This window comes from Pteropus vampyrus, unplaced genomic scaffold (assembly GCF_000151845.1).
Source record: "Pteropus vampyrus isolate Shadow unplaced genomic scaffold, Pvam_2.0 Scaffold93, whole genome shotgun sequence".
Classification (NCBI taxonomy): domain Eukaryota; kingdom Metazoa; phylum Chordata; class Mammalia; order Chiroptera; family Pteropodidae; genus Pteropus; species Pteropus vampyrus.
Window position 1 is genome coordinate 2853923 of NW_011888874.1, and position 9292 is coordinate 2863214.

Sequence of the window (9292 nt, forward strand, 5' to 3'; positions counted from 1 at the left end):
TTTTCCATGTTAAATCATTTCAGCTCTATAAAATGCATCAAGATGACACCAGCAGGACACTGACTTGATTTAGTGTCTGAGTCACGCACCTGTTCATCTAAATATAAACACTTTGCAATCTGAGCCATTGGCAGTCACTGGAGGGTAAGCAAGTGAAATGGGATTGGTGGCTGCCTCAGTCGAGCTCTGGAATTACAAATGCCAAGGGCCAAGGAAGTTCCATGCCAGGCAGGATATGTAGCATTGCTATCTGATGGTCACAGTGACCTTTTATCTCACCAGGGGGATTATCATTATTATCCTTATTATCCTTATTGTTATTTTTAAATGTGCCTAGTTTGTTCTTGTGGTCAGCTCATATTCAGCTCGTCGAACATTCCAGGCTCTCTTGGTTTGTATATATGAAATTGCCTGAGTTGCCTTGTTTGAAGAAATCCTATCCTAAGAGAAATAGTTGGCTGCACTCCGGAACAATAAATTAAATCTATAAAGTATTTTTCTTGTCTATGTGAAGGCAGCATTGTTCCAGATTCTAGAGTTCCTGGCTATTCAAAGTATATGACTAGTTTCTTATACATCACGACTCTTTCCATTCTTGCTCAGAGAGACAGAGGTCACACTGAGGTCCTGGGATGCTGCAAAGTAAAGCAGATGTGAGTAGCCCAGCGCTGGGCATGTCATGTGCACATGACATGGTAGAATGGTAGAATTGTACAGACCTGGGAGACTTGATTGATATGATTTTCCAAAGCTCTAAAGGTTATCCAGCTTATGATCATGAGTAGGTTCTGAAAACATTATTTCTAGATGCCAAGATTCAGCAGAGAAGGCTCTTAATTCTCTTTCAGAAAAACTGTTAAATCTTTTCTTATGCACTTGCAAAAGATTTGCATATTGAAATATCTGAATATATAGAAAAAACATGCAAGAATGCTAAGACTATTGCCAACTTTTGATTTGCTTATATATCCCTCTACCTCCAAGTTGGCAATTTGGTGAATTCTTCTAAAACGCCTTACAATATGAACACATATATTTGGATTCTTAGGATAAGTTCTACTGTGTATGGCGAAAAGTTACATATTTGGATATAGAAAGAGACAGAGAGATTGCTAAAATGTAGATTGATCTAGCTGTGGTGGCCATACAGGTGAAGTTCAGTTCTCCCATTGAGAGACCCTGCTGGGAAGAGCAGTTGGCAGACAGCCTCAGCTGCTGCCACTTGGGATCCAGCTCTGCCTTCACGCTGTGGCCACGCTCTCTCTGGTCTGTTCTCGGTCTGTTCTCGCTGAGCATAGCAGGTGGATTAGAGCTGGGCCACTCTGCTCCTTCCCATCCACCTCCAAGAGGGTAAGTCAGAATGATTTCGCAGCTCAGGGGAATGGCAGAACCTAACGCCACGATTAAAGATCTAGAAGACGCCAGGGTAGTGCTTCCCATCACATCGTTGTTTAATTCGCCAGTCTGGTCCCTGAAGAACCTGGATGAATCCTGAAGGACTGTGGGCCGCCAGAAACCATCAAGTCACTCTGATCACAGCTGCTGTGCTGAACGTGATAGAGTAAATGTATAAGGCTTTCAGGTACGTGGCATGTGGCCATTGATTTAGTGAATGCATTCTTTTCTATTTCCATCAGAAATGAGGGGTGAAAACAGTTCACATTCATGAATTATAGTTTTGCCCCATGAGACTATACAACAATAATTATAGTTTTGCCCCATGGCTATCTATGTTAACTCTGTCTATTTCATAATAAATCCAGATAGCAATGCTAAAGAGATTTTGACTCTCTGCATATTCTAAAATACATCACATTGCTACTATATATCAGTGGTATCGTGTCGCTCTGCTGGGCTGAGCAAGAAGTTGTTAATGCGCTGGAGACCTTGGCAAGCTACATGCACTCCAGAGGGCAGAGGCAAACTCAGTGATGAATCGGGGACCCATCTCTTCAGGAAATACTTAGAAATCCAGTTGTCAGGAGATTTTCAAGACATAACCTCCAAAGAAAAAGCTAAATGGCTGCATCTTGCACTTCCTGCTACTAAGAAAGCAGGGAACACAACTCCTTGTAAACTCCTTCAGATCTGTAAGCATCACATCCTACACCGTGGCCCTAGCTGTAGAGCTCTGTCCCATGCTCTGGATGACGTAGAAGGCTGCGGACTTCGAGTGGCCTTGAAGTAGGGGCCTCTGCCATTGCAGGTCAGGCTGTGGTGTGAGCAGCTCTGCTGTTTGGGCCATAGTATCCAGCTGACATGACATCGGAAGTGTTAGTGACAGGGAAAGATGAAGAGTGGAGCTAATGGCGAGCCTAACAGGGAGAATTACAGTGAAAGCCCCTGAAATTCTAGAGCAAGTACATCCACTTGAGAAGAATTGCATGCTTTTGGAAAGCCGGGTCTCAGTATTTTATTGGGCCCTAGAAGAGGCAAAACACTTTACTCTGGGGCACCAAATAATTATGCATCTAAGACTACCCATTACGAGCGAGGTGCTGTTGGACCACTGAGTAATACAGTCAGACGTGCACAGCAGCAATCCAGTGTAAAATGGAGAGCATACATCAGAGGCAGAAGCTGAGCAGGACCAGACAGTATGAGTGAGTGGTGTTAGCAAGTGGGTCAGATCCCCATTTTCCCATCAGAGCTGCACCAGTATCCCCCGCCCCCCCGCCCCAGTTTGTCCCTGTGGCTACACTGTAGAGAGAGTTTCCTATCCAAATTGGATTTACAGCTGTGTGAGTGGGGTGAGGCAAGCTAAAAATGAAAGGAGGTTGCATTACAGCTATCATCAGGGGTCACCTTGAGCATCAGAGAAGAAGAGTATGCCAAAGACAGAGCTGTGGGCAGCACTCTGTGTGGAAAGGGAAAGAACTAAAAATGAGAAGAAGGTCAAGGTGGTCGGGGTCTGTAAGGAAGAGAATTGGAAAATTGGAAAGAGGGAGGTTGGGCAGAAGCATGTGGGTAGGAGTACACGTGGAGCGTGAAGATTCCTGTGCGCCCATCACAAAGCACCCACCTCTGAAAAGGCACTAAAAAACGAAGGCGCCAGATGATTTAACCAGTTTATGTTAGCCAGCCTCCGTCACTGGGCAGCCCAGAACCGGCAGGGTGGGCATCTGGACTGAGCAGCTGATAGAAGCTGTGCATGGACTCTTACTCCCCATAGTTACCCATAGTCACTCTAGCTACAGCTGTCTCTGATCATTCCACCTACTAGCAACAGAGACCAGTGTTGATACCCAATATCAGTTTCCTCCAAGGACCTGCTTAGCTACTTGGTGGCAAGTTGACTTCATGGGATATTTCCTATTCTAGAGGGCCAGTGGTTAATTCTGACAGGCACAGGTACCTCTGGCATGAGTTTGCCTTTCTCACCCGCAGAATCTCTGTCCTTATCACTTGTGGCACTTATGAATGCCTGATCCACAGATATGGGATGCCACATAGCATAGAATCCAACCAGCACACCGATATCCCAGCCAAGAGGATGTAGGAGAAAGCCTGTGACCGTGGATCCATTGATTATATCACATACCATCTTGAAAGACAGTCTGATAGCACATTAGAATAGCCTACTGAAGGCAGAGCTGCAATTCTAGCTTGGTTGCAGAGTCCTCTGCAAGGTGAGGCACTGTTCTGTGCCTCCTCCTTAGCCTCTGCCGGTTTGCTGGTCGTCCTTGGTGTCCCTTGGCTTGTAGATGCGTCACCATGATCTCTGCCTTTCTGTTCACGTGGTGTTCCCTGTCTCCATGTCCAAGTTTTCCATTTTTTATAAGGACACTAGTCATATTGAATCAGGGCCTACACTAATGACCTCATCTTAACTAATTCTATCTGCACTGACCCTATTTCCAAATAAGATGACATTATGAGATCCTGGGGGTTAGGACTTTAATAATGAATTTGGGGGGCATAATCAACCCATAACCGTCATTATCTTGAAATTCTTCATAATTTTCTCTTTACACTGAGCTCCACAAATTGTATCCTGGCTCTGGACAGCTAATTCCAGGCTCTAATCTGCCTTACTGTCTTGGATGTCGGATAAGAGTGCTTTTTCCTATCCTTACAGTAAAAGTCCCCCCTAGAAGGCTTGGTTGGCCTTGACTGGGTCATCTAACCTTTTCTAACCAATCACTATGGCCATGAAGACCCTACACTCTGAATGGCTGTGCCTGGGGCAGCACAGTCTGGTCCACTAGCACATTCTGGTCAGTTTGTGACATGGTTTATGCTCATTTTATTGAATGAAGTTTGCAGCTTTCTTATTAATTCTGTAATCTGGAACAGTTTATGTTATTTAAGAATTACCTGTGATTTAAAAGTCAAAAAACAAAAAGCACCAATAAAGTCCTCCATTTTCATTTTAAAATATTTTGATAGCCTGATACATGTTTACATTATTATTAACCAACCTCCTTGGAGTTTTCTGGTTTTTTGAGTCAAATGTTAAAATTTAGATTTTCTTTAAAAATTTGTTCATTACCGAAATGGCAGTCTTAAACTTCCTCTCTTGTGTATAGTTGCTTTTGCCTATTATGGGCTGAATCGTTTCCCAAATCCATATGTCAAAATCCTAAGTCCCAATGTCTAGTACCTCAGAATGTGACTGTATGTAGAGATAAAGTCTTTAATGAGGTGACTGAGTTAAAGTGAGGTCATTAGGGTGGGTCTTAACCCAGTGTGACGGGTGCCTTTATAAGAGGACATTAGGAGAGAAACATGCACAGAGGAAAACCATGGAAAAACAGAGAAAAGACGGCTATCTGTAAAACAAGGAGAAAGGGTCTCAGACGAAAACAACTCTGCCAGGCACCTCAATCTTGGACTTCTAGCCACCAGTATTGTGTGAAAATAAACTTCTGTCTTTAAGCCGGAAAGTCTATGGTACTTCGTTATGGCAGCCTGAACATCTTAACACCTGAGGTTTTGTATTTGTATTTTCTTTTACTATATAAGGTTATAATTTTTTTTTTTTCCCAGAAAATGCATTTGGTTAAAATACCTTCTGAGAGTTCCCATGTTTAACAATATCTTGCTGTTTCTCTTTTTCCATCTCGCCGTAAATTTCTCATTTCGCAGCCTTTTTTCATCGAACTCTGTGGACGTTGCTTCCTTGCTTTCTGTCATTTTGTGTTATGAAAAGAATTTTAATATAAAAAAATACTTATTCATTAATAATAAAGAAAATCTCTTTATTATTCAGTCTGTATTCATGCAGAATGTTGTTTCCCTTATTTTTGAAGTAAAAAACATATCATAAGAATATATAGCTTTTTCCATTTGTTTTGTCTGGCCGTCAAGGGCCACTTTGACCTGATGCCTCAAAACCATCTTCAGTTCCGGAAAAGGTTTTTTATGTTATTCTGAGTGTTGCCGCCCGTATTTTTCCTTATGAAAGTGTTGTTGCATGTGTGTCATGAGCCTGAGACACCTTTTTTGTGTGTCTTATCTTTTCTCTCATTAATTTCATGTCCTCTTATAACTTTTCCCCCCAGCTCTGTCTCCTTTTATTGCAGTAAATCTGCTGAAGTTGAGGAATACTTGGCTGATTTTTTGGATTGGTTCATTTCTTTTAAATTAAAGTCTTTTTATGTGTTTATTTAATATTGAAAGTCATTTAATATAGAAAATTCTGGTTTGTTCTAACAGATATTATGTGGGCCCTTCCTGGATCTTTCAAGCTCAGAAGAGAGAGAGGGAACACTTTTGCATTTATTAGCATTGTATTCACCAGATGCTGATAGAGAATGTGAGGGAGAGAGAAATAATGAGACTTGAGGGTGGGACACTTCACCATTCAGCCAGAGTTCGTTTTTTTTCTTTTTCTTTTTCTTTTTTTTTAGCTTTATTGAGATGTAACTGACAAAATTGAAATATAATTAAAGTGTACAGTGTGGTGATTTAATATACAGATATATTGTCAAAGAATCATCCCCCACCATTAGGTTAACTAATATCCATTATGTCACATATTTACTTGTGTGTGTGTATGTGTGTGTGTGTGTGTGTGTGTGTGTGAGAACATTTAAGTTCTACTCTCTTTGCAAATTTTAGTTATATGACACACTGTTATCTACTGTTGTTTCCATGTTATACATTAGAGTCTCAGAATTTGTTCATCTCATACCTTAAAGTTTGTACCTTTTTACTAAACTCTTCCTATTTCCCTGCCCCCATTCCAGCCTCTGGCAACCACACCAACTTTTCTCCTCCTTGTTTCTGTGAGTTTGACTCTTTATTTATTTTAGATTCCTCATATAAGTAGTACTATGCAGTATTTGTCTTTCTCTTTCTGGCTTATTTCATTTAATGTAATGCTTTACAGAAAATATTACATTTTCTTTATTTATTAATGTATTGGCAGATGTTTAGGTTATTTCCATGCACTGGCTATTACAAATAATGCTGCAGTAAATATGAGAATAGAACTATCTCTTCAAGATAATGATTCTGTTTCCTTTAGATAATAACCCAGAGGCGAGATTGCTGAATCATATGGTGGTTCTGTTTTTAATTGCTTGTGGAACCTACATGCTGTTTTTCATAGTGACTGTACCAGTTTATATCTCCTCCAGCAGTGTACGAGGGTTCTCTTTTCTCCACATCCTTGCCAGCCTTTATTTCTTGTCTTTTTGATGACAGACATCCCAACAGATGGGAGGTGATATTTCGTAGTGGTTTTCATTTGCATTTCTCTGATAATTAGTAATGTTGTGCATCTTTTCATGTACCTGTTGGCCATCTGTATGTCTTCTTTGGAAAAAATGTCTATTCCATTCCTCTGTCCATTTTTAAATTATTCGTTCTTTTTTTTTTTTTTTTTGCCATTGAGTTCCATGAATTCCTTCTATATTTTGGATATTAATCTCTTTTCAGACATATGTTTTGCAAGTATTTTCTCCTATATCATAGGTTGCCTTTTCATTTTGTTGATCATTTCCTTTGCTGAAGATATTTTGTTTGATGTAGTGCCACTTTTTTTTTTTTTGTGGCTTTTGTTTCTCATGCTTTTGCTATCTTGTTCAAATTATTGACAAGACCAAAGTCAGGGAGATTACTCCTGTATTTTCTTCTTGGAGTTTTACGGTTTCAAGACTTATGTTCAAATATTTAGTTAATTTCAAGTTGATTTTGTGTAGAGCATAAAATAGGAGTCCAGGTTCATTCTTTCACATGTGACGATCTAGTTTTTTCAATACCATTTATTAAAGAGATCATCCTTTTCCCATGGTATATTCTTGGCTATTTTGTTGTAAATTAATTGATCATAGATACATGGGTTTATTTCTGGCATCTTTTTATGTTCTGTTGACCAATGTGTCTTTTTTTTTTTTTTAATGCCAATACCATACTATTTTAATTAGAAAAGCTTTGTAATATAGTTTGAAATCAGAAAGTATGATGCCTCCAGGTTTGTTCTTATTCAGATGTCTTTCGCTATTTGAGGTCTTTTGTGATTCTATACAAATTTAGAATTGCTTTTTGTATTTCTGTGACAAATGCCATTAGAATTTTGATAGGGATTGCATTAAATATATAGATGCTTTGGCTAGTATGGACTTTTAAACAATATTAATTCTTCAGATCCATGGGGATAAAATATCTTTCCTTTTACTTTTATCTTCTTTAATTTCTTTTGTTAATTAATGTTTTATGGTTTTTGGTATACAGATTTTTCCAGCTTCTTGGTTAAATGTATTCCTAGGTATTCTTTTTGATGCAACTGTAAATGGAATTTTTTGAAATTTCTCTTTCTCATAGTTTGTTCTTGGCATATAGAAAGGCAACTACTTTTTTATATATTGATTTTATATCCTACAACTTTGATGAATTTGTTTATTAATTCTAACAGTTTTTTGGTAGAGTCTTTAGCACTTTCTATATATATATATATCATGTAATCTATCATTTTCTCTCTATATATCAAGTTTTAATCTGCCTTTTTTGAATTGAATAACTTTTACTTCTTTTTTTGCCAATTTCTCTGGCCAGGATTTCTAGTACTATGTTGAATAAGTGTTGATAATAGATATCCTTGCCTTGTTTCTGATCTTCAAGGAAAAGCTTTCAGTGTTTCATGATTAAGCATGATGTTAGCTGTGTTGTTGCCATAGATAGCCTTTATTATGTTGAGGCATGTCCATTCTATACCAAGCTTGTTGAGAATTTTTATCACGAAAGGATGTCCCCATTTTATAGGTTATGCAAATGAGGCGTTGGAAAGTGAAGTAGCTTGACACTACAGGGGTTAATTACATAACTATTGAGTAATGAGACTAAGATATGAACCAAGACAAACTGGCTTTTAAACACCTGAGTTCAATCACCTAGCAGAGTACATATACCTCACAAGTAATATATGCAGCAAATAAGAAAGTAGCTCCTGATAGAATCATTATATAGTCAATATATTAATGTGCATAAACATAGACACATGGACATACATATAAAATTATGCCAAATCTTATTTTTAAAATATGCACACATCTAAAATAATAAATGAATAATATACATATACCAAAATGTTAAGTGATTTTTATTGATGTTTAGATCATATTTTTTAAACTAACTTTTCCTTTTAGAAGTTTTAACTACAGAAAAATTGTTAAGATATTATAAAAAGTCCTCATAAACACCACATCAGTTTTCCTTATTATTAACATATTAGTATAGTTCATTTGTTACAATTCATAAACCAATATCGATACATTATTAACTAAAATCCACACTTAATTTTGCCTTCCTTAGTTTTTATCTAAGTTCACATTTCTGTTCCAGGATTCTGTCTAGGGCAGCCCATTAGACTTGGTTATCATGTCTCCTTAGCCCTCTCTTGGTTGTGAAAGTTGCTCAGACTTCACTTGTTTTCGATGCCCTTGGTAATTTTCAGGAGTGCTAGTCAGGTATTTTGTAGAATGCCCATCACTTGGGATTTGTCTGAAGTTTTTGGGCACCATTTGTTGAAAAGACTTTCTTTTCTTGATTGATTCACTTTTATTTCTTTGTCAAAGATCCATGTTTGTGAGGGTCTCATTCTACAAGCTCTATTCTGTTTCACTACTACTACACTGTCTTGGTTATTGTAGTTTTTTGTAAGTCTTGAAATTGGGTGGTGTGGGTCCTTCAGCTTTGTTCTTCAGTCTCGTGTTGGCTAGTTGGGGTTTTTGCCTTTCAATATAAACTTTAGAATGAGTTTGTCAATAAATATGAAATAGCTTGCCGGTATTTGGATTTAGATTGCATTGAATCTATAGATCAAATTGGAAGAAATGGCATCTTACTC